Below are 26,878 nucleotides of genomic sequence, written 5' to 3'. Positions count from 1 at the left end.
CTTCCTACAATGCCTTGTGAATTTTATAACCCAGAGGTTGATAGCATTCTCTCATGTGGGTGGCAGGAGGGCTAAGGTACAATATAACTCAATAAATGATGCTCGTTATGGAAACTAAGAACATCAAGAGGGGGGAATGAAGAAGGAATTCATAGGGCCTGGACTTCATCTCAGGCCTGTCCGTGCTGATCGTGCGCGGCCATCTCTCCAGGGGACTCTGATCTCTGCTTAGCGCCTGTGGGAATGACAATGGAAGGATAAGACCCCCCTCTGGGCAGGGGAATCTTGAAGAAGAGAAAACAGACACTAATCACCCCTGCCTCCGGACAGTATCTATCGAAATGTAATCACAGGCTTATCGGTTATTAACTGGATGGAATGTAACCGTGGGCTTATTGATAATTAACTGTTTGAAAACATAACACGTGAATGATGGGGTTACTGTGATTGTATTTACCCTTCCTTTGTAAGCCTCAAGGGATTTGGGGTGGTGGGTTTGGACACGTACACATGGGGTATGAAAGATTTTCACAAATGCTGGTTGGGGCCCTTGGCTAAGAGGAGACTCTGCCTTGGGCCCGCTGGTGTAATAAACTGCACTCCACTATCTGCATTGTCCTTCTGAGTGAGTTTGTTTCCCGGAAAGCATGGCTACGACAAACACATTTTGACATAAATCACAAAAAGTTCTTTTTGGATCTACACTCAGAATTATTCAAAATAAAACTAAATTAAGAAAAAGGCACCTCATTAACCTAAAAAGGTTTTGCACAGGAAGGGCAATCCAAGAGGAAAGAAAAAGACAACCCTCAGAATGGGAAAATAAATGTTTGCAACCGAAGTGAAAAACAAGGAATTCATCTCCAAAGATGCAAACTGCTGACACAGCTCAAGTTAAAAAAAAAAAAAAAAAAAAAACACAACCCAGCAGGAAAACAGGCAGAGATCTAAACAGACGTTTTTCCAAAGAAGGCATCCAGATGGCAATAGAGCGCATGGAAAGATGCTCAGGACCACTCTTACAGAAATGTCAACTGAAGACTCAACGAGGTATCAGCTCACCCCCTCAGACAGCCATCCCCCAAAGACCTACAGGCTAAATGCTGCGGAGGGCGAGGGGAACAGGGACTCCTCCTGCACTGTGGGCGGGGAGGGAAATGGGTGGCGGCGGCCCCAAGAAAAACAGTAAGGACATTCCTTAAAACACTAAATATAAACTTAGTACCTGATCTGGCAAGGCCACCCCTTGCTTTATATCCAGAGAAAATCATAACTGAAAATGATAGTTGCACCCCTATTTTCAGGGGAGCACCATTGACAATCTCCAAGACAGAGCATCAACCAAAGGGTCCATTAATAGAGATATAAAGAGGAACTCTATCTAAACACTGAATACACTCAGCCATCGGAACAAATGAGAAAACGTCATTTTCAGGAGCATGGATGGACTGAGAGTTTATAATCCTGAATGAAGCCAGTCTGAGAGGGACAGCAAACTATTACACACATGGGGAATCGATAAATTCCTCAAATGAACTAATTCATAAACTGAAACAGGCTCACAGAGGTAGAAACATAAGTTTATGATTTTTTAAAAAAGGTTGGGGAAGGGAGACAATAAGAGACTGGGATTTACAGATACCACTTACTGTCAGATAGATCATCCAAATGAACCTGCTGAATGGCAGAAGAAAGTACAAAACAGTGAAGGAAACTATATGGGAAAATACTCCGAAAAAGAACAGGGTAGATGTACCTCTATGCATAACTGAATCAAGTTCCTATTAGCCTAAAACAAACACAACAGAAATCAACTCTACTTTAATAGAAAATAAAAGTTAACAGCAGTAAATAAAGAAACTGAAATAAATGTGAAGCGTAAGTAAATGCTGCCGCCTTGTGGCCACTTTTGGTACAACAACGGAGACTCCTGGGCTGCGGGCACTTCCTATTCACCAGGACTGAGGCTCTAAGGAAGAAATGTCCTAGGTGCGTCTGGGGAAAGTTTCAAACCAGGGCAAAAGATCACGAGGCCGACCTCCGAAGCTCGTTTTACTCACACCGTTATTAAAAATATCTCACGAGAAACTTTCAACTTTGTGAAATGTTACAGAAATGTAAATCAAAACTACAATGAGGTATGAGTTTGTACAGGTCAGAATGGACTCTGTCAAAAAGTCTTAGAAAAAACAAAGGCTGGAGAAGTTGTGGAGAAAAGGGAGCCCTGCTACACTGATGCTGGGACTGCAAGTTGTTAACAGCCACGATAGAGGACGGGGTGGAGGTTCCTTACACAAGGGGATAGTGAAAGAATTTATATCTGTCGCTAACCGCTTACAGACAAACTCCAAACCGATTAAAGAGTTACCTGGAGGGACAATTACGCTAAACCTCCAGAGGAAAATATAGGCAGCGCACACTTTACATAAACCACAGCAAGTTTTTCTTTTTGGTATATGCTCAGAATAATTCAAAATAAAACTAAACTTTAAAAAAGGCACCTCATTAACTTGAAGAGGTTTTGCGCACAAAAGGCAACCGTAAGGAAAGAGAAAGCCCTCAGAAGGAGAAATAAGTGTTTGCAACCGAAGTGAAAAACAAGGAGTTAATTCATCGCCAAAGATGCAAAGTGCTCACACAGTGAAAGTGAAAAGTGAAAAGTGAAAGTCGCTCAGTCAAGTCCAACTCTCTGCGACCCCATGGACTATACAACCCATGGAATTCTCCAGGCCTCAATACTGGAGTGGGTAGCCTTTCCCTTCTCCAGGGGATTTTCCCAACTCAGGGATCAAACCCAGGTCTCCTGCGTTGCAGGCGGATTCTTTACCAGCTGAACCACAACGGAGACCCCACAACTCATGATCAAAAAAACAATGAACCCAGTAGAAAACCTGGCAAAAATCTAAATGGACATTTCTCCAAAGAAGGCACCCAGATGTCCATAAAGCACATGAAAAGAAGCTCAGGACCACTCTTACAGAAATGCCGATCAAACTGGTGTCACTCACACCTCTCAGAGGAGCCATCCTCCAAGAGATCTACAAGGATGAAAGGCTGCAGAGGGCTGGGCAAACGGACTCCTCCTACACTGTGGGCGGGGGTGGAAATGAGTGGGTGCGGCCACAAAGGAAAACAGTATGGCGATTCCTTAGAACACTACACGAAGACTTAACACATGATCCGGCAAGCCCACTCCCGGTCTTAGATTGGGAGAAAATCAAAACTGAAAATGATGGTTGCACCCCTATTTTCAGGGCAGCATCATTGACAATCTCCAAGACAGAACATAAATGAAATTGTCCTTCAATAGAGAAATAACGAGGAACTTGCCCATCAAAACTCAGCCATCGTAACGAATGAAAACAAGTCATTTTAGGAGCATGGATTGACCGAGAGATTTACCAAACTGAGTGAAGCCAGTCAGAGAGGGAAAGCGAAAGATCACATACACGGAGAATCTATAAATTCCTCAGGTGTACTAATTCATAAACTGAGACAGAATCACAGATATAGAAACACGAGTTTACGATTTTTTTTTTAAAGTTTGGGGAAGGGAAACATTAAGAGATTGGGGTTTACAGATACACACTACTTATTTTCAGATAGATAATTGAAATGGACCTACTGAATAGCACAGGAAGTCTACTGAATATACTCAAAGAACCTATATGGGAAAAGACCCCAAAAAATAATAGAAAAGATGTACCTCTATGTATAACTGAATCAAGTTCTTGTCAACCTAAAATAAACACAACAGAAATCAACTCTACTTCAATAGAAAATAAAAGTTAACCGTAATAAATGAATAGATAATTGCTACGCATGAGGAAATGCTGCCGCCTCGTGGCCGCTTTTGGTACAGCAACGGAAAATCCTGGGCTGAATGCACTTCGCATTCACCAGGACTCAGGGGCTGTAAGGAAGAAACTCCTGCCTGAAGAAACGTCCTAGGTGCGTCGGGGAAAAAGAGGCAAGTCAGGGCAACAGATCATGAGGCCGATCTCCAAAGCTCAGATTTACTCACACTGTTATTAAAAGTGTCACATGAAAAGTTTTCAACTGTGTGAAATGTTATAGAAATGTAAATCAAAACTGCAAGTCAAAAATGTTAAAGAAGAAACAGAAAGATATACCCATTTGGATGCAGAGTTCCAAAGAATAGCAAGGAGAGATAAGAAAGCCTTCCTCAGTGATCAGTGCAAAGAAAAAGGGAAAACAATCGAATGGGAAACACTAGAAATCGCTTCAAGACAATTAGAGATACTAAAAGAATATTTCATGCAGAAATGGGCACAATGAAGGACAGAAATGGTATGGATCTAACAGATGCGGAAGCTGTTAAGAGGAGGTGGCAAGAATACACAGAAGAACTGTACAAGAAAGATCTTAATGACCAAGATAACCACGATGGTGTGATCACTCACCTAGAGCCAGACGGCCTGGAACGCGAAGTCAAGTGGGCCTTAAGAAGCATCACTATGAACAAACTAGTGGAGGTGATAGAATTCCAGCTGAGCTCTTTCAAATCCTAAAAGATGATGCTGTTAAAGTCCTGCACTCAATATGCAGGGAAATTTGGAAAACTCAGCAGTGGCCACAGGACTGGAAGAGGTCAGTTTTCATTCCAATCTGAAAGACAGGCAATGCCAAAGAATGCTCAGACTACAGCACAATTGCATTCATCGCACACTGGGCTTCCCTGGTGGCTCAGAGGTTAAAGTGTCTGCCTGCAATGCGGGAGACCTGGGTTCGACCCCTGGGTAGGGAAGATCCCCTGGAGGAGGAAATGGCAACCCACTCCAGTATTCTTGCTGGAGAAATCCATGGGCAGGAGCCTGGTAGGCTACAGTCCGCCAGGTCCCAAAGAGTTGGACACAACTGAGCGACTTCACTTTCACTTTCTTTCACAGACCAATAAAGTAATGCTCAAAATTCTCCAAGTGAGGCTTTAACAGTATATGAATCGAGAACTTCCAGATGTTCACGTTGTATTTAGAAGAAGCAGAGGAACCAGAGATCAAAAGGAGGGGAGCCCTAAAGGAAAAACAAAATAGCCCTCAGGAAAAAAAAAAGTTACCGTCAAGGTGAAAATAAAGAATTCATCCCCAGAACATGTAAACAACCCATGCTATTCAATAGAAAAAGCAGAAAAGGGCAAAGATCTAAACGGATATTTCTCCCCAGAAGACATCCAGGTGGCTATAAAGCACAGGAAAAGATGCTCACATCACTAGTTATTAAAGAAATTAAAATCAAAACTACAAGAACGTATCACCTCACACAGCTCAGAATGGCCTATGTCTTAACGTTTACGAACAAAATGGCAGAGAGGACGGGGAGACACGGAACGCTCCTGCACTGATGCTGGCAGTGAGCTGTTAGCAGTCAGGGTGGAGGACAGGGAGGAGCTTCCTTAAACAAGGGGAAAGGGAAGGAATTTACTCTCTCCCTAACTGCGTACAGAAGAAAAAATCCAAATTGCTTGAAGATTAAATGGACGGAAGATCACTCTAATCCTCCTGAGGGAAATATAGGCAAACAAACTTTGACATGAATCACAACACGTTCTTTTTGAATCTATGTTTAGAATAATTAAAACTAAAACAAAACTTTAAAAAGGCACCTCATCACCTAAAAAGCTTTTGCACTGCAAGGGCAACCCTAAAGGAAAGAAAAAGACAACCCTCAGAATGGGAAAATAAATGTTTGCAGCACATGTTTAAAATAATGAATTCATCTTCCAACATGCAAACTGCTCATGCAGCTCATGATAAAGCTGCAAAAAAACAAAACAAAACAAAACAAAAACCCTATCAGTCCAATAGAAAAACCGGCAAAGATCTAAATGGATATTTCTCAAAGGAAGGCACCCAGATGGACATAAAACACATGAAAAGATGCTCAGGATCACTTTTAGAGAAACACTAATGAAAACTGCAGTGAGGTATCACACTTCGCAGAACATCCATCTTCCAAAAGGGCTTCAAAAGTTAATTGTTGCTGAGGGCAAGGGTCATGGAGAATCCTCCTACATTGTGGGTGGGAGTGTAATTGAGTGGGTGCAGCCACAAGGAAAAGAGTGTGGAAATTCTTTAAACACTAAATATAGACATGCCACACGATCTGGCAAGCCCACCCCTTACCTTACACCCAGAGAAAATCATGATTTAAAATGATAGTTGCACCTCTATTTTCAGGGCAGCACTACAGACAATATCTAAGACAGGGCATCAACCAAAGTTCCATCTATAGAGAAATGAAGAGTCTCATGTCCATTTAAACACTGGAACACACTCCAAAAGAATGAATGAATGACATTTTCAGGAGCATGAATGGACTGAGAATTTATCATACTCAGTGAAGTCAGAGATGAAAGAAGAAGTATCACTTAGAGGGGGCATCTATACATTTATACAAATTAACTATAAACAGAAACAGACTCACAGACGTAGAAACCCAACTTACAACTTTAAAAAAAAAAATGTAGTGGCAGGGAGATATTTAGAGATGGCGATTAACAAAAATACAGTACTTTTTATCAGATAGATAATGCCAGAGGACCTACCACATAGCACAGGGAAGTCGCCGGATACACTGGAAGAATCTATATGGGGAAAGACTCCAAAAAAGAACAGAAGAGATATACATCTGTGTATAACTGAATCACGTTCTTGTAAACCTAAAACAAACACAACAGAAATCAACTCTACTCCAATAGAAAATAAAAATTAACCAAAAAATAAAAAAAGAGAAAGAGAGATATCAAGGGAACACTTCATGCAAAGATGGGCACAATAAAGGACAGAAAGAGTATGGACCTAACAGAAGCAGAAGATAAAGAGGAGAAGTGGCGAGGATACAGAGATGAACTATACTGGGCTTCCCCTGTGGCTCAGCGGGTAAAGAATCCTCCTCTAATGTGGGAGACCTAGGTTCAATCCCTGGGTTGGGAAGGTTCCCTGGAGAAGGAAAGGCTACCCGCTCCAGTATTCTGGCCTCGAGAATTCGACAGACTGTATAGTCCATGGGGTCACAAAGAATTGGACATGACTATTAAGGAGAGGTGGTGAAAACACACAGATGAACTAGACTAAAAAGATCTTGTCACATCAGGTAAGCCCGATGGTGTGATCACTCACTTAGAGTCAGAAATCCTAGAGTGAGAAGTCAAGTGGGTCTTAGGAAGCATCACTATAAACAGAGCTATTGGAGATGATGGAATTCCAGCCGAGCTATTTCAAATCCTAAAAGATGATGATGTGACAGTGCTGCACGCAATATGCCAGCAAATTTGGAAAACACAGTAGTGGCTACAGGTTGGAAAAGATCAGTTTTCATTCCAATCCCAAAGAAAATCAATGCCAAAGAATGTTCATATTTCTGCATAATTGCACTCATTTTACTTGCCAGCAAGGTAATGCTCAAAATCCTACAAGCTAGGCTTCAACAGTATGTGAACTGAGAATGTCCAGATGTACAAGCTGGATTTAGAAAAGGCAGATGAGTGAGAGATGAAATTGCCAACATCCGTTGGATCATAGAAAAAGCAAAAGAATTCCAGAAAACATTTACTTTTGCTTCATTGATTATGCTAAAGGCTTTGTGTGGATCACAACAAACTGTGGAAAATTCTGAAAGAGCTGGAAATACCAGACCACCTGATCTGCTTCCTGAGAAACCTGTATGCATGTCAAGAAGAAACAGTTAGAACTGAACATGGAACAATGAACTGGTTCCAAATTGGGAAAGGAGTACATCAAGGCTGTATATTGTCACCTGCTTATTTAACTTATATGCAGATAACATTATGCAGAATGCTGGGTTGGATGAGGCTCAAGCTGGAATCAAGATTGCCAGGAAAATATCAATAACCTCAGATATGCAGATGACACCACCCTTAAGGCAGAAAGCAAGGAAGAACTAAAGAGCCTCTTGATGAATGTGAAAGAGGAGACTGAAAAAGCTGGCATAATACTCAAAATTCAAAAAACTAAGATCATGGCATCCAGTCCCATCTCTTCATGGCAAATAAAAGGAGAAACAATGGTAAAAGTGAGAGACTTTATTTCCTTGGACTCCAGAATCACTGAACTGGGTGACTGCAGCCATGAAATTCAAAGATGCTTGCTCCTTGGAAGAAAAGCTGTGACAAACCTAGAGAGCATGTTAAAACTCAGAGACATCACTTTGTCAACAAAGGCCTGTCTAGCCAAAGCTATGGTTTTTCCAGTAGTCATGTATGGATGTGAGATTTGGACCATAAAGAAGGCTGAGTGCCGAAGAATTGATGCTTTTGAACTGTGGTGTTGGAGAAGACTCTTGGGAGTCCCTTGGACAGCCAGGAGATCAAACCAGTCCATCCTAAAGGAAATCGTTTGCTGAATATTCATTGGAAGGACTGATGCTGAAGCTGAAACTCCAGTACTTTGGCCACCTGATGCTAAGAGCCAACTCACTGGAAAAGACCCTGATGCTTGCAAAGATTGAGGGCAGGAGGAGAAGGGGGCGACAGAGGATGAGATGGTTAGTTGGCATATCATCAACTCAATGGACATGAGTTTGAGCAAACTCTGGGAGTTGGTGATGGACAGGGAGGCCTGACGTGCTGCAGCCCATGGGGTCACAAAGAGTCGGACACGACTCAGCGACTGAACAACATTGCGGTCTCGTGAGAGAAGAAGGCATTGGAGAATGTGTAAAGAGTCTAGAATGTGACTTCCCAAAAAGCTTTATAGAAAGCATCTTTACTGTAGTAGGCAATAGTTAAAACCCAGATCCTGAGATCTCTATCAGAATAACACTCAGCCAAAAATAAGGGTGGACCTCTGTCTTTATAAGGAGGGCAGCATGACTTTATACAAGTAAAGTTAGAGAGTGACCGCTAGTCTAGAGCGAAGGAGGCAGAGAACTCAAGAAAGAAGAAGTTTCTTTCATGTGAAGAAGAATCATGTGAATCATCATGAAGCTTTCTGTCTGTACTCACAAACTCCCATTTATTCCTCAATACCAGAGATCGTAGGATGCAGGAGACTCCAGGAGACATTCTACAAGTGAAGGAACCCAAACCCTGAGGGTAGATAAGGGATTCTGGAAGGAAGCTATCCTCACCCATGCAGGCCAGGTTCCAGCAGTTCTGTAACATCACATCCCTGGACAATATCCACTGATCAAGGTCCAGGCATTCCCGCTCCTCTTGAAAGGTTGTTGCTGACACACAGAAGACACCTGGATTCTTGGCCTCCGAAGAAGAATTCTATCCGGGGCCAGAGATGAGGCTTGATCACTCAGAGCTTTTGTGTAATAGCGTTTTATTAAAGTATAAGAGAGGTAGAGAAAGCTTCTGAAATAGACATCAGAAGGGGGCAGAAAGAGTGTCCACTCGCTAGTGTTGGCAAGGGAGTTATATACCTTTTAATTAGTCATCACAATTAATCAAAAGAATGTCTGGAGGCTGTAAAGATCTTACTAGACCCACTCCCATAATTTACATTTTCAGATAACAGGGTGAGCCAGAAGGTTTTGCAGGAAAGAGAAACTGTCCTCAAGCGGGAATACATTGTTGTTGTATAATCTCTAGTAGAGTATAAACTGAGTTATGTAATTGACGAAGACTAAGGAATGTAGACAAAAAAGTTTGTCCTTTCCTCCTCCTTGAGGATTCCAGACCCCTCTCTCCTTGGGGACCCCCGGACTTCTTATCAACCTACCTAGGAACTGACTTTCTTTTTTTATATATTTTTTTCTTTTTTCTTTCCTTTTTTTTTTTTTTTGGAACTGACTTTATTACTCTTGAGTGAAGTCTATGGCCAGACCCTGGAATGTCAGCCATCCCTGAAATACAAAGTACATATGCCATGTAACTGTGGGAAGACTTCCTTATGTGACCCAAGATGAAAACAGCAAGTTCAGAGAACTAGTTTTTCAATAAGAAGTGTCTGATGTTATGCAATAATATACTTTTTTACATAGCAATATGCGCTACCATATTTCTAACCTGAAGAAAACAGGATGACATATGATGCACAAAGCCACTTGGACTTCCCTACTGGCTCAGATGGTAAAGAAACTTGTCTGCAGTGTGGGTGACCTGGATTTGATCCCTGGGTGGGGAAGATCCCCTGGAGAAGGAAATGGAAACCCACTCCAGTATTCTTGCCTGGAGAATCTTATGGAGAGAGGAACCTGGCAGGCTATATAGTCCACGGGGTCACGAAGAGTGTGACATGACTGAGAGACTATGATTCATTCATTCATCTGGAAGAAAAATTATAAAATGTGATCAACAGTGGCATACTTACTTTTGATGATTTTCCTTGTGTTCCACAGGATAAATATCAATCAAAGCAGGAATTTTTTTAAACGCACATTGTGATTCAAGAATTCTAGGGTGGGGCCACAGTTTTTCATCTTCAACAAGCTAAGTTTTAACTAAATGTCTGGTTGATAAATGGCCATTGTGAATAGCACGGAGGTAAAAGAACCATGGCTTATAGCCATAGCATCCAGTCTCATCACTTCATGGCAAATAGATGGGGGAACAATGGAAACAGTGAGAAACTTTATTGTTTTGGGCTCCAAAATCACTGCAGATGGTGACTGCAGCCATGAAATTAAAACGCTTACTCCTTGGAAGAAAAACTATGACCAACTTAGACAGCATATAAAAAAGCAGAGACATTACTTTGTCAGCAAAGGTCTGTCTATTCAAAGTTATGTTTTTTCTAGTAGTCATATATGGATGTGAGAGTTGGACTATAAAGAAAGCTGAGTGCCAAAGAATTGATGCTATTGAACGGTGGTGTTGGAAAAGACTCTTGGGAGTCCCTTGAACTGCACGGACATCCAACCAGTCCATCCTAAAGGAAATCAGTCCTGAATATTCACTGGAAGGATTGATGCTGAAGCTGAAACTCCAATACCTTGGCCACCTGATGTGAAGAACTGACTCATTTGAAAAGACCCTGATGCTGGGAAAGGTTGAAGGTGAGAGGAGAAGGGGATGACAGAGGATGAGATGGTTGGATGGTGTCACGGACTCAACAGACATATGGTTGAGTAAGCTCTGGGAGTTGGTGATTGTCAGATGTGCTGCAGTCCATGGGGTTGCAGAGAGTTGGACACAACTGTGCAACTGAACTGAACTGAAAAGAGCCAGGTAAGAATTCATAGTTATTATTGAACTTTAAGCACTTTACAGATTTTACAGGTTTAATAGATTAGTTAGCAGAGAAAACAACATTTTGACTATTTTTGAACTATAGAACTTTCTAGCGTTTTTTTATTTTTTAAACCTTGAATGAGCCATATAAATAATTTTAGATCAAAAATATTGCTGTTCAAAATTGTTTGGAATATTTGATCAAATATTCAGAAAATGGTAGAGCTTGGGATTTACTTCAATGAATCTGAGCTCGATTTTATGTAAAAAGAATTAAGTCAGCACAGAGACCTGACTGAGCGACTGAACTGAACTGAACGCAGAGACCACTCTAATGGATGTTTTACCAGTTGCGGTAACTGGCAAAAATATCAAAAACAGAAAAAATGTCATATACTGTTAACATTTTCACGCACACAAACTTGCACTCTTTGGGAGAAATATTATTCACGTTTATAAAATCAGGAATAGATTTCTGTGCTTAAATCTTATAATTTATTTGTGGCAATATTCTATATTTTTAAAATACATTACAGTGCAAAAACACAAAATGACATAAAATAAATCAGAGTTCTTGGTTCTGAATCTTTTATTCCTTTGAAAATGTCTATCATTTGTGTTGAATTATATTTTAGACTTAACAGTTAAATATGCATAAGTAACATTCTTGTAAATACTGTAGAAAATACAAAGATGTGATAAGAATTCTGTCTGGAAAATGAGTGCAGAGTATATTATTAACGGAAATGATCAGACCTGGGCTTGAGTGATGAAAACCTCCATTCCCCAAAAGCAACAACCTTACTAAACATAGGTGAGTGTTCATTTTCCAAAGCAAACAGAACTAAGAATGTGTGGTTTGCTACATTAATTTTATCAGCTTATACACATCCCTCACTAAATCTTTCAAAAATCCTTTTTAAAGACAGAAAGCAGGAACATCACAGTTGCAATATCACAGAAGCACCTGAACCAGAAAACGTGAGGTGTGATGGGATAAATGTTAGCAGTGATCTGAATCCTGAAAAATATCAGTTTTATACAAAATTCACTTCTTATATAACTTTCATGTTCTGTATCCTAAGACTATACTTAAGAGTGAGTCCTTCCTGCCAACATGGAGAAGGGTCTCTCATACTTTTCTCCTTCTTTTCCCCAAACTTCCTGTGGAACTCTGGACCACTGGGGTAATTCTGTTCATAAGGACATATTCTTAATCCTGTTCTAAATGTTTGGAGTTGTGTATGCATGTAAATTCATCGCTAATTTCCCCTACTTCTCTAAGATCCCAAGACTGAACTACATGCCAATGGGAATCTCAGAACCTATGCCTCCCCATGTTTATTTCTCACAAAGGGAATATTTTCACTAGTTGAAAGTCACTAATTCAGGTTGAGAATTCATCATGCTCCATAGAAAGCCAGAATTCATCATGCTCCCTACAGACAAGGGAGACAAGGTTCTGGGACACAAGGGGGAAGTGGTCTAAAGATCCAGTCCTCACTATGGTAAGAAAAGGAAAAAATAAGAAGTTGATAACAAACACCCCAGGCAGAAAAATTAGAAGCCGAGAACTAAAGGTTTGCAGGTTCCCTCAGTCTAGGCATTTCAGGAGGAAAAGCAAACAGCCCCAGACCCAGGACAGGACATGTACCTGAGAAGCTGTCGTTTCCTCCTCTTCCTCCTGCTCTGCGTCTTCTCTGGGGATGTTATGCAGCGAACGTATGTCTGCATCTTGAGAAAATACCTTGAAAGGCATCCGCACAGCTCTTTAACCTGCAACTACTTCACCACTACAGACAGAAGGACCTTGAAAAGCTCAAAATACTCACCTCTCCTGTCCTCTGTCTCAGGAGAGATTCAGGAACAATCACTTCCTACCTGGAGACCAGTCTGTGAACTAATTTCTTGATTGTTCTCTCCCCATAGAGAGCTCCTAGCCCTCTGCTCACACAGATGATGTGAGTTGACTTCCCGATCCAAATCCACCTAGACCAACCCCGCAGCCTCTCCTTGGACTGACGCCGGGCCTCAAGTCTCACAAATGGACCAGGAGCCGCGTCCTTAACCCGGGCATCCTCTTAGAATCCCCTGGAGCACATCCTACACACCACACTGATGCTCCCACAGGACCGAGAGAACTCTGTCTGGAGGACACCGGAGAGGTTATCCCTTAACACTGGTCATGTGATCTTGATAGGAAACCGCGTTGAAACCACTTAAAAGATTCTTTCTGAACCATTTCAGTGAATATGAACCCCTCGAGGTCAGGTCCCCACTCTAAGAAGTTATGAATCTGCAGGTCTGAAGTGGGGCCATGAAATGAGTCTTTAGCAAATTCCGTTTGTTCTGATGCTTCTCCCCCAAAACCCACAGTCGGGAGCCCTGAGCTTCAGCCCTCACACTCAGCACAGCTGAGACCTCTCAGGAGAGGAGGGTTTAGGGCAGGAGTTTCTTAGGTCAAGGTTAGGACCAAGCAGAGAAAGCTCCAGTGCTTGGGGTTCAGGGCTTTATAAGAGACCCTGGGTGAAGTGCTGTGGGCTCCCCAGGCTGAGTGTGGATGGGTCCATTCAAATCAAGGGGAGCAGGAATCTGGTGAGCACTGTAAGGGTGTCATTGAATGGGGGAGCCTGTGAAGTAGAACCTGGGGTTCAGCAAGACTGCTGATCACAAGGTGGGTGGTTGTCTAGAGCAGGTGCTCACAGGGCTGGCTAGCGTGAGTTCAAGGAGCTGCATATGCTGCTCCCCAGACAGATGCTGAGGCAGCAACAGCATGGAGCAGTTCAGGGGAGCTCTCAACAGTACTCTGCATAATCCTTATTGGAACCATCACAGTGTCCCAGCAGTTAGAGAGAGGGGAAAGTACAATGGAGAAATGATGGGAAATATCCAATTATTTGAGGCGTAAAGGCAATAAGGAAACTAATTGTTAGAGATATCATCCCTCTGTGCTAACAAAGAGTTTATTGTTAGGTATTCTTCCCCGTGACCTTAAATCAGTAGGTTGACACTTCATTCATTACTTTGAGGCTTTATCGCAAGAAACCGTCAGTTTTATTAACATGTACTATCACACATAGAAAGAATAAAACCTTTTCCAACCCACTGTGTAACTGATTAAATACAGATTACAAGCATAAACAACGATATTCATTCCTCTGATACAATGATCTCAGAACTGTCATTTCTACGGTTACAAAATGGAGGCTAATCATTTACGAATGAAACAAGATGTACACTAGTTACATGACTTTTCTGAGAAGGGTTTCCATACATTTCTAGGGTATCAGAGGTATCATTATTTGAAACATGTAAACTAATATTCATGACATCTGTTGATATTATAAAGATACATCAAGAGTTCAGTGAACTGTCATTGTATTTTCCTTCAAATGCAAGTGATATAACTATTGAAAATGTGCATCTTACTTTAATATGTGCAATTACTCCCTGAACACTTATTTCATGGTGACCTATAGGGATGTTTGGCATGAATGACTAACACGTGCATTTAAATGTTCGGTGTACATGCTGCATCACTGTGTCCTTAATCTCCTAATGGAGAATAAGTATAAATTATTTCTCTCTAGTATAGAAGGCCTTGTCTCATCTTTGAGTAGCAATCATCAAAAACATAACTTTGCATACACACTAAAAATGAAGCATAGCAGCATGGAGTAACTTGAGAGTTCAATAACATATCTTGGTTTTCAAATAATCACAAATCGTGTCAATATAAACAAAGATATATTGCTAATAATTGTACATTTCTAAATACCAACCCTTCATCTTGTGATCCATACTAACATACCAATTTTCTATGCTTTAACTATGGATTATTATCTACAATACTTCTCCTGAAGAGGAACTTCAAATTGGATGAATGAACAATCAAATAGAATTGATGAAATGCTTTCAAGTGTGTGGGCTTCCGTGATAGCTCAGTTGGTAAAGAACCCACCTCACACTCCAGTATTCTGGCCTGGAGAATTCCATGGACACAGTCTCTGGGGTTGCAAAGAGTTGGACACGACTGAGCAACTTTCACTTTTTCTAGTGTGCAATTTCTGGTATATTTAGATTTAATTTTCATCAAATACTTTTCTACATTTTTTCATGTCATTCGTTATCTTACTTAAATAAATGGTCCTGTATTTCCTGAAGTGTATATTTAGGACAAACCTCTTTCATCACTTATTACTAGAGTTTCTCTCCAATATGTGCTTTCTGATGTTTAGTAAGGTGAGAGCTCTGATTAAAGCCTTTGCCACTTTCCTTACATTTACAAGGTTTTCCCTCCAGTATGAATTCTCTGATGTTGAGTAAGATGTGAGTTCTTGATAAAGGCTTTTCCACATTCTTTACATTTGTAAGGTTTCTCTCCAGTATGAGTTATCTGATGGTAAGTAAGACCTGAGGGCTTGCTAAAGTCTTTGTCACAATCCTTACATTTATAAAGCCTCCCCCCAGTATGAATTCGCTGGTGTTGAATAAGAGTTGAGTTCTCACTAAAGGATTTCCCACATTCTGTACATTTATAAGGTTTCTCTCCAGTATGAATTCTCTGACGGTAAGTAAGACCTGAGCACTGGTTAAATTCTTAACCACAATCCTTACATTTATAAGGCTTCTCTCCAGTATGAATTCTCTGGTGTTTAGTAAGAGTTGAGTAGTGACTGAAGGCTTTTCCGCATTCTTTACATTTATAAGATTTCTCTCCAGTATGGATTACTTGATGTTTAGTAAGACATGAGTGCTGTCTAACTGCTTTACCGCAATCGTTACATTTATAAGGCCTCTCCCCAGTATGAATTCGCTGGTGTTGAATAAGAGTTGAGTTCTCACTAAAGGATTTCCCACATTCTGTACATTTATAAGGTTTCTCTCCAGTATGAATTTTCTGATGGTAAGTGAGACCTGAGCACTGGTTAAATTCTTTGCCACAATCCTTACATTTATAAGGCTTCTCTCCAGTATGAATTCTCTGGTGTTGAGTAAGATTTGACTTCTGATTAAAGGCTTTGCCACACTTCATACATTTGTGTGATTTCTGCTGCATATCAATTACCTGATGTTGAGTAAGACATGAGCTACAAGGAAGCACTTTGCCACATTCTTGACATTTGCTTGGTTTCTCCCTAGCATGAACTTGCTGATTCAGACTGAAATGTGAACACCTAAAAATGGCTTTGCCACTTTCCTTACCTTTGTAAGGTTTCTGCTCTGTATGGATTCGCTGATGTTGAGTAAGCTTTGAGTTCTGATTAAAGGCTTTGCCACACTTTGTACATTTATAATGCTTCTCCCCTGTATGAATTCGCTGATGTTGACTAAGATTTGAGCAAGACATAAATGCTTTTCCACATTCCTTACATTAATAAGGTTTCTTGCCAGTGTGGATTTGCCGATCTTGACTAAGCTTTGAATTCTGATTAGAGGTATTGCCACACTCTGTACCTTTGAAAGGTTTCCATCCTGAATGAATTTTCCTGTGTCTACTTAGACTGGATGAGTTAGCAAAGGCTTTGTCATATTTCTTACATTTGTAACTTTTCTGTGGATCCTGAATATACTGCTGTTGAGTAAGATTTGAAGACTGATTAGAAATATCACTATATTCACAATTATAAGCCTTCTCTCCTGTATGTGTACTCTTCTTTAGTACTCTTCTTTAGTGGACCTGATGCTTGATAAAAGATATCCCTACATGTACTATTTTTAGAATCCTTGTCTGAAGATTGAGGTCCCTGACGTTTCATAGGGTTAGAGTCTTGTCCAGTTTTAGACCCAGTTTCATTGCATAAATAGCTTCTGACTCCATTGTAAATATTCTTGTAATTATTGGGGGTAGAACTCTTACATAAGGCCTGACTCGTGTTATTACATGTGAGAAGTTGTTCCATATTAACCATATCATGATGCGTATTGAACAATGATGGTGGGATTAACTCTTTTCCTTTATTATCAACATTACACATTTTGGAACAGAGAGAAACTGTCTGTTGGTGGAAGAATAATGACCCCTTGCTCACAGATCCCTCAAATTGATTATATTGTGAGTTTTCCCCATCATTTTTAAATTTCTGGTTTTCAGACGTGCTTGAATGTATGTGTAATTGAAGCCTGTGTTGAGAGTGGTTTGAATGAGTATTTGCAGTAGAGACTGGATGACTTTCCAGATTTTCCACATTTCCCTTCAGAGAACGTGTATGTTTCAAAAAATGATTTAAACCTTTGCTTGAAAAGATACACTTCTCTGCAGATGTTGATAACTGAAATGGGTGTTTTCCCCAATTTGACTCACATTGCTCATTTCTTTTGGCAGTAATGTCTGCATTATGTGAAACTATCTCAGTTCCTTTATGTCCATATAAAGTTCTTCTAGGCCTTTTACAAAGCCCCGTATATTCCTGGTCTTTCATTAAATGTTCATTTCCAAGATGAGCTCTTCCATATGTTCCTAGGTTTGCCATTTGGATTAAATTTTCTAACCTTGGATTCTTTGACATCAAACCACAGGTGTTGTGAGAAGACATAGCTGAAAGATATCAAACAAAAGTTTATCAAAGTAAAAAATATCAAATCTACTATCCTCAGTGAATATCCTTAAAAATGTAGAGATAATAGAGACACAAGAATCAAGATGCAAGAGTATTAGGCAGACTTGGAGTTCATCTCTCTCCACAAATGTATCAAGCATATATCAGAAATGAAACAACTCTCACAGAAGCCCCTCTGAACACTAGCAGAGGACCTACAACACCTAAAACGACAAGAAAGATTCCCACTTAGCCAGGTAGGACCAAAGAAAGAAGGAAGAGGAGAAGAAGTGGGATGGGACCTGCAACCCTGGGGCGGGGCGGGGGGGGGGGTATCTGAAGAGAGGAGATCTCCATGTCCGGAGAAGCCTCTCACTGGGAGAGCTCAGTTGGGACAGAAGGGGAGCCTCATTCTCTGTGGGAAGACAACATGGCAACAGTCTGTGGCAGAAGGACAGAGTGAGACCTGCACATGGGGTACTTACCCCTGCCCTGTCCACCCGCCTGAGAAAGTGTCCACTGCTGCAGACAAGGGCTGGGTGCTGGAATGTGGGGTGTGGAGGGCAGACCCAGGCAGAGGGCTCCTGTTGGCTCTGAGGAGACATCCTGAAGGAACGGGAGGGAGGGAGAAGCTCTATAAATGTGTTGCTTGTGGAGGAGGCCTGAACCACCATAGAGCAGAGCGCCATTGTTGAGTGATGCCTGAAGGGAAGAACCCCACCGCAGCCTCTCTCCCCCTGTGCTGGCCCCTCATCCCTGGCAGTAGGAAGGGCTGCCACCCAGATGGGCTCCATTGAGCCCCCACCATGTCCTCCCCCATGCCCCTCCTCCATTGGCAGATGACTCCTGTCCTCTGGGGCAGCCTCTGGAGCAGACACCTGTGCGTGGGCCACATGCTCAGATGGAGCTGAAAGCACAGCTGAGCCCCAGGGTTAAGAAAGAAAAGCTGAAGTCTCTCCTCGCAGCTGCGCTAACCATGCTTTTACACAGGCAACCGGCTTTGTCAACTCAGTCCCTACAGAGCATCTGAAAGACAACCAGGGCTCCCCCAGTCATGGAGGTGTAGCTTTAGCAACTGTAGACTTTGTGGGGATGTACGTGAGGAGATGGGGCCAGGCCACAGTCTGAGCTGCCCCAGAGCAACACAGTGGATCCAGCTCCATGAAAGCAATTCTGGGCCCTGATTTCACTGGATCTTTGCTGGTGACTTGGTGAAAACAACATCTGAGAGACACCAGGGCCATGTGCAGAGATACCCATGATTAAGGTGGGGCCAAGTGCAGTGCTGATCAGCGTCACATGAGATTCACACAACGCGTGAGCACACCCCGAGGGGAACATTCCCAGAGCAGGAATCCTCAGGGGCTTCTCTCCCAGGGGGTGTGCTCCAATCCCACCTGCCTCTACCACAGATCAGAATCACAGTGAAGAAACAGATCTGGGGGCTCTGTTCCACCAACCAGGGAGCAGACCCACCACAGACAGTGTGGTGACAGCCACAGAGCCACGGGGAAGCTCCCCTCAATATCCAGGGCAGGCTCAGGTCACAGTAACAGCAATCAAAGCCCAGATCAAGGGGAGAAGGGCACAAGTCTGTGGACCAACCTCACCCCCCAGGGGGAAGACAACAGAGCAAGAGGAGCTAGGGTCCTGCAGCCTGCAGAACAGACCACAAACCCAGAAAATGTGACAAAATGAGAGGACAAAGAAGTATGGTGTAGAGGAAGGAGCAAGACAAAAAGCTACAAGAACCACTAAATGAAGAGGAGACAGCAGTCTAATGATTACTTTCTGACTTAAGTCATCTTAAATGGAGACACCACTAGGTGCCTTCTAACTCTTTAACCCACTTCTGATTTTAGCGTGTCCTATTAGATGTTTCGGAGAAGGCAATGGCACCCCACCCCAGTACTCTTGCCTGGAAAATCCCATGGACGGAGGAGCCTAGTAGGCTGCAGTTCATGCGGTCGCTAAGAGTCGGACACGACTGAGCGACCTCACTTTCACTTTTCACTTTCATGAATTGGAGAAGGAAATGGCAACCCACTCCACTGTTCTTCCCTGGGGAATCCCAGGGACGGGGGAGCCTGGTGGACTGCCGTCTACGGGGTCGGACAGAGTCGGACACGACTGAAGCGACTTAGCAACAGCAGCATTAGATGTTTCAATCTAAACATCAGAAATGATACTGACGTAGGTCTAATCAGAAAGTGAGGACACATAGGACAAAGTCTGGGGAAGCTGATAACAAGATTAATTAATAAAGAAGTAGTTCTTGAGAAATTAAATAACCGACTCTCTTTGCTGTACAACATTGTAAACCAGTTATACTCCAATGAGAACGTTTTTAAAAGATTATATTACCTAAAAATTGTAATAGCTTGAAACCATTAAAAAGTATAGTGGAAAATGTTTTAAGATCTTATGCCAATTTATTTGAAAATTCTTTGAGCTAATTGAATATATTTCAGTCTTTTAGCATTGAGGAATTGCAGCAAATACACTTAACGTTTCATATGAGTTCATATGAAGAAAACAGAAACTTTGAAGTAACACTGATTTGCATTCTTTCTCTTTAGGGAGGTTTTGATTTATGCAGTGAAGAAATTACTTAAATTTAAAATGTATAAGATCATATTTGTAGCTTCCAGTGTTTTAGAAATTATAAGTCAGAAAAAACCCGCAGTATGTCTACAATTCCACTCACATACTACCATCTAGCGGTAGAAACAAGCTTTAATAGGAGCGTCTTAGAGTTATTCAGAAACGTGCACAGTTTTCCTAGGGCCCCCAGGAAATGCAATAGTAACTGATTCATGCAGGTTGTCACAGGCCAAGAGGAGGTTTTCAGTTCTCACTGTGATTGAGAAAAGTAATCAGTGGAGATGAATTCAGGAATGACTTAAGAGACAGGATGGGACACGTGATATCCGCCTAAGACAGCAATAGAAAGAAACCCAGGCTTCTCTAAAATCATTTCCACTGAAGCAGATCTTCCCAAACCTCATGCCAGAGGATGAATTCCTTACTGATCCTTGGACCTGTCATTGAGTCATCGGCTCCATCCATTCACACCTACCTGTGTATATGGCTGGCATCTCCAGTCTCCTTACATCCCAGGGATTCTTCATTTGCTCCAGAAAGGTGATCAGGTCCGGCTTAGAGACCACAAGACCTGCTATCAGGACAAGGAGTGTTTGTGTTGCTAGAGACTCATCAGTTTCCACTCCAATATGTATTCAGGTGAGAAGAGAAGGCACGTGTGCTAAGTTGCTCCAGTCATGTCTGACTCTTTGCCACCCTATGGACTATAACCCACCAGGCTCCTCTGTCCATGGGATTCTCCAGGCAAGAATACTGGAGTGGGTTGCCATGTCCTCCTCCAGGAGATCTTCTCAACCCAGGGATTGAACCTACTTCTTTTACGTCTCCTGCATTGGCAGGCAGGGTCTTTACCACTGGTGCCACCTGGGAAGCCCGGAGAAGGCATGGTAGAATATTAATACAGTCTAGAAATAAAGTATTTGGGGACATCATTTCCTAGGCTGTATTAACATTCTCTGGTGGCTCAGCTGGTAAAGAAACCACCTGCAATGTGGGAGACCTCTGTATTGATGCCTGGGTTGGGAAGATCCTCTGGAGGAGAGAAAGGCTACCCCCTCCACTATTCTGGCCTGGAGAATTCCATGGACTATTCCATGGGATCGTAAAGAGTCGGACACAATACTGTAATCTTGCTCATTATATTAACACTCTAGAGAAGGCATGGTTGAATATTAATATAGCCTAGAAAATTATATCCCCAAACACTTTATTGAATGTACTTTTATAACACTAACAAATACATAAAGAAAAGATCTTGAGATTCTAGTCAAGTACTACTAAGGCCAAAGTAAATAACTAGAAGAAATCTGATTTGAAAAGGAGAGTGGCACCCTCTTATACCACAGAACCTAGAGAATTACCACTAACCTAGAAGAAGGAGGCAGATCACATCAAGCAAAAGTCAGAATCATAATGAATCATCATGAAGTCTTCTTTCTCAACTCAGAAACACCCATTTTCCCATAGAAAGCAGGGATCTAAAACTATTGTAAGAAGCAGAAGATTCCAGGAGACATTCTAAAAATACAGGAACCAAAACCCAGCGGGTAGATAAGGGATTCTGGAAAGAAGTTATCCTCACCCAAGGAGGCCAAGTTCCTGTAGTTCTCTAACATCACGTCCCTATACAATTCCCGCTGACCGAGGAACAGGCATTCCCACTCCTCTTGAGTGAAGTCTATGGCCACATCCTGAAACGTCAGCCGTCCCTGAAATACAAAGTACAGATGCCATGGGGCCGTGGGAAGACTTCCTAATGTGACCCAAGATGAAACCAGCCAGAGAAATGGTTTTGATTTAGGAGAGTGGCTGATATTATACAATATAATTTTTACACAGTAATGTTTTCTACCACATTTTTAACCCCAAGAAAAGAGGATGAGATATGATCCATCAACCACTACAGAAATTCTTCTGATTTAGAAGAGAAATTACAAAATAATCAGATCAACATTGGCATATTTATTTTTGAGTGTTGTACTCAGGTGACAGAGGATTAACTGTCTATCAAAAGAAACAGGAAATATTTTTAAAAAGCACTTCCTGATCCAAATGTTCTGGAGTGGGCTCAGTATGTCACATTGTTAACAAGCTTATTTGAACTAGTAATGTTGAAAATTCTCCTCCATGAGTGACAATGTTTGAACAGCAACGAAGCAGAATAGTAAGGAAAGAATTCATATTTAACTTTGAACTTTAAGTGCTTTACAGATTTTACAGGTCTGATAGGATAGTAACCTCGGTGACAAGAATCACTTTAATGATCTGGTACATACTATATATCTTTCTGACAGTTTTTCAGAGTCTTGAATGTATAACAGAAATAATGTAAACTCAATAATGTTGCTGTTGCATCTTTTGGCAAATATTTTAACAAACATTCTTGGCAAATATTTTAACAAACATTCTTTAAATGACAGCTTAACTTTTACTTCAGTTTATGACTCTAGACTTTAATAAAACACAGACAAATGCACAGAGCTAACTCTAATGAAAGTTTATAGAAATTTCTGTACTTGTAAATAATACTAAAAGCAAGAAAAGTGTTAGTCACTCAGTTGTGTCCTACTCTTTGCAACCCCAGGGCCTGTAGCCTGCCAGGCTTCTCTGTCCATGGGATTCTCAAGGCACGAATACTGGAGTGGGTAGCTATTCCCTGCTTCAGGGAATCTTCAGAAAAGAAAAAGAAAAACATCAATCAAATGATGTTAACATGTTCATTCATACAGACATACACTAAAATGGGATACTTATTAATAGTAATAGAGAAAAATTGTGATGTCAATAAAAGCAGGATAATTTTTAACTGATTGAAAGTGTACATAAATATTTGAGGATGATATTATTTTAATTTTTTAAAAATAAACATGGGTGCAGACATATGCAGTGATAAAAAATTAGAGAGCTCTGGTTCTGAATCTTTTAATGTCCTGCAAAGTCTGTATCATTTGCATGGAGCTATATTTTAAAATTTAACACAGTTGAACATAGATTAGCACTAATATGATTCTTGTAAACATTTTGGAAAATACAGAAATGTGACGAGACTCTACCTGTGATGTGAGTGTGGAGTGTACTGGAAATGATCAGGCCTGGGCTTGAGTGATGAAAATCCCCACTCCTAAACCCCAACATTTCTACTAAACACGCGTGAGTGTTGTCAATTGCCAGTGGCTCAACAACAAAAACAAGGGCGTTTGCCATCTGCCTCTGGGGAGAATGAACCCTTTAGTGCTCCAACTGTTGACTTCAATTCCCTCGAGGGAGTTCAGGGTGGATTGCAGCACTCTGCTCCAGCAAAATCTGGTGGCACAGGTCTTTAGAGAGTTAGATATTTTCAAGAACTGCTTTCATGATCCCAATCCTTGCGTCTCTTCATATCTAGAAAAGCACTAAACCACTAAATGATGACATCAGCTCCCCATGACTGGCAGAAAACCTTCTGTAAAGTAAGCGCTTGACTGCACTGAACTCCCCCTTCACCAAAATCACATACTGACCTTCCCCCACTGTCTCTTTGGAGCAGTCTCTCAGAGCTATCTGAGGTGCTGTATCCTGGGCGGCTGTCCTCATTTTGCCCCAAATAAAACTTAACTCACATCTCTCAAATTGTGCATCTGTTTTAGCTGACAGTGTTCATTTTTCAAAGCAAAGAGTGACTAAGAAGATACGGCATTTCCTCATTAACTGTGATAGGCATATCCATCACTTTTTCTTTCCAAGACCCTTGTTCAAGACAGAAAAAAAAAAAAAAAATGAATTTCATAGCGTGGAAATCTCACAGAAGCACTTGAACCAGTGAACATCAGAGGTCATAGGGTACATGGAAAAATGCCTTATCACTGCCAGGTATTTTGGCAATATTAGGAAAACCATGTTCTCAATCTATCAAGAAAAATGTCAGTTTTCTGCAATTTCCACCTCCTATATACCTCCCATGATCTGTAGCGTAATAGTCCATTTTTTAGTACATATTTCTTATCAGTATAGAGGATTGTCTATGCTACTTTAACTTCTGACAAGTTCTGGAATTCTGAGTTCATTCTATTAACAAGGACATTTTTTTACTCCTGTTCTTCCTGTTCTAAAGAGCTGAATTGCATTCACATGTAAATTCATCACGGCATTTCCACGACTTCCCTAAGATCCCAGCACCGAACCACATCCCAAAGGGAATCTCAGATACCAGTGCCTCCCCGTGTTCATCTCTCACAAAGTGAATGTATTCAACATTGAAAGTCACTATTTCATGCTGAGAATTCAACATGCTTTAGAGTCGGGATACAGACAATGGAGAAAAGGCTCTGGGACATCAGGGAGATGAAACCTGAATAGCTGGTTTTCACTATTAAAAAAAAAAAAAGAAAAAATAAGGTGATAACAAGCATCCTAAGCAGAAAAATTATCAGCAGAGAACTAAAGGTTTGCAGTCCAGGCATTTCAGGAAGAAAAGCAGACACAGCCCCAGACCCAAGACAGGACACACACCTGAGAAGCTGCCATTTCCTCCTCTTCTTCCTCCTGCTCTGCGTCTTCTCTGGGGATGTTACATCCCAAACTCACATCTGCATGTTGAGTAAATACCTTCAAAAGCATCCATGCAGCTTTTTAACCTGCAACTGCTGCAGGGAGAGAAGAAAATGTTTTCCTGTTTCCCTCACCCTTTTCTGAGCTCCTTTTCGACTTTCTGTGTTCCCTATCTGTAGTGGGGAATCAAGACTAACCTGATAATTCTAATCACATCCTGGTGCTCTACACTATTTGCAGATCGTCAGGGCTAGTTCTTCTCCTTCCTTTTCGAGTTACAGAGAACAGTTCACGAGAGACAATGGACCCTCCTTCTGGGCTAGCTGATCCAGCCTTGAAGGTTGTGAAAAAAATGCAAGAGGAAGACCCGCATTCAGAGCCCTGAGGGGAAACCTCACACCGCAGACCTCAGGAAGGGAGGGTTCAGGGAGGGAACTTCTAGAAACAAAGAAAGTCAACCTGATTCCCTGGGGAGGGGCTCTTTCTAGGATGGGTGTGGTGGTCCACAGCATGCCTGTACCCTTGGGGTCTGGGAGGGGAGAGGTGAGTGAGTGGTGGGAATCACCTGGGGGTCTTGGGTTCCTGTCAGGCCTTACTTGCAAAATTCTCCTCAAAGATCTCCCTTGTCCTTAGTTTTTTTCAGCACCCCTCTGCAGCCTGGGGACACAGGCTTTCACAAAATGATTTGCTTTGTGACCACCTCTCTGCAGGTGTGGCACCTCCAACTTCAGAGACCAGGAGCCTGGAGGCATTTCCTTCCCCGCTTTCTTGGAAAAGAAACTGTTTCAGGAAGGGGGACCCCTTCCAGGGCCCAAAACTGGGCTCTAGTCTAACACTCGGAAATGAATTGTCCAAGGAGATGCATGTGCTGACAAAGCAAGAGATTTTATTGGGAAGGGCACCTGGGGGACAGCAGAGGGGTAAGGGAACCCAGGAGAACTGCTCTGCTCGCAGTCTTGGGTTTTATGGTGATGGGATTAGTTTCTGGGTGGTCTTTGGCCAATCATTCCAATTCAGAGTCTTTCCTGGAGGCCCACGCATCGCTCAGCCAAGATGGATGCTAGCAAGAGGGATTTGGGGAAGTGGACAGAAGTGGACGGACACGCGGTGTCTCCTTTTGACCTTTTCCCAACTCTTCCGGCTGGGGGTGGTTTATTAGTTCCTTATTCCTTATCAGGATCTTCTGTCATAAAGCAACTCATGCAAATAGTTACTATGGTGCCTGGCCAGGATGGGCGGTTTCAGTCAGTGTGCTTCCCCTAACAGCTCCCCGCTGAGAGACTTCATACTCAAGATGCTTCTTGGGAATTGGGGCAGAGGTCTCTTTCTTCTGTAACTTCTTCCTGCTGTGCCTGGGCGTAGGCCTGCCTAGCAGAGCAGAAGTCTCTCTCTACCTGATCTTGTTATGCCCGATGTCCGAATCCCCGAGCGGGAAGAGAAAAGGCTTCCAAGACAATGCAACTCGCAAAAAAGGGAAGTTTATTACTGACTCAAGCCAGGGCCTTCTGCCTCACCCATCACAGTGGTGCAGGATCAGAAAAAGCCCCGAGCAGAAGCTGTTAGCAAATTTATAAGATATGCATAAGCAATTAGTAGCTGGCTTAAGCGGATTGGTTACATGTTTGCAAAGCAATTCTATTGGTACAGACTTTCGCGGGCTTTTTCAAACCTGGGCGTTCGCGGGCTTTTCAGCTTTCCCTTTGTCTCTTACTGGGCGCATATTGATTGGCTGGCTCCAGGTTACCTGATGGGGGTAGGGAATCTTACCATTTTGGGGGAAGCTAAAACTTAATCCAGGCTGCCTGTCATGGTATTAACCCTGGCAGCCTCACAATCTAAGTTGGGGTATTCCACGTCTGAAACCAGCTTTCACCCTTGTAATAACAGCAATTTAGTTTGAAACTGTTGGCACCTCTCAGAGAAGAAATAGACAGGGGCCAAACAGGAGACCAAACAAGATGGTCATCGCTGGTCCCCAGAAACAGGAGGCAACATTTGGGGTGAGGGCCGCAGGGTTTGTGACTTTTTTTTTTTTTTTTTTGATTGGCTG

The 26,878-nt window shown here is 42.0% G+C and overlaps 1 protein-coding gene and 2 pseudogenes across 1 annotated transcript in view; 1 reads left to right on the top strand and 2 right to left on the bottom strand.

Moving 5' to 3' along the window:
• The window catches only part of LOC136157556 (zinc finger protein 678-like), a 466,372-nt pseudogene that overhangs the window by 25,012 nt on the left and 414,482 nt on the right, over nt 1-26,878 (bottom strand).
• The window catches only part of LOC136157568 (zinc finger protein 135-like), a 466,540-nt gene that overhangs the window by 26,325 nt on the left and 413,337 nt on the right, over nt 1-26,878 (top strand). The window lies entirely within an intron of this gene.
• LOC136157567 (zinc finger protein ZFP2-like) lies at nt 5,303-18,386 on the bottom strand (annotated as a pseudogene).

Source organism: Muntiacus reevesi, chromosome 2 (assembly GCF_963930625.1).
Source record: "Muntiacus reevesi chromosome 2, mMunRee1.1, whole genome shotgun sequence".
Taxonomy (NCBI): domain Eukaryota; kingdom Metazoa; phylum Chordata; class Mammalia; order Artiodactyla; family Cervidae; genus Muntiacus; species Muntiacus reevesi.
Note: the sequence above shows the minus strand (reverse complement) of the source record. Positions and strands in the feature narration are given on the sequence as shown.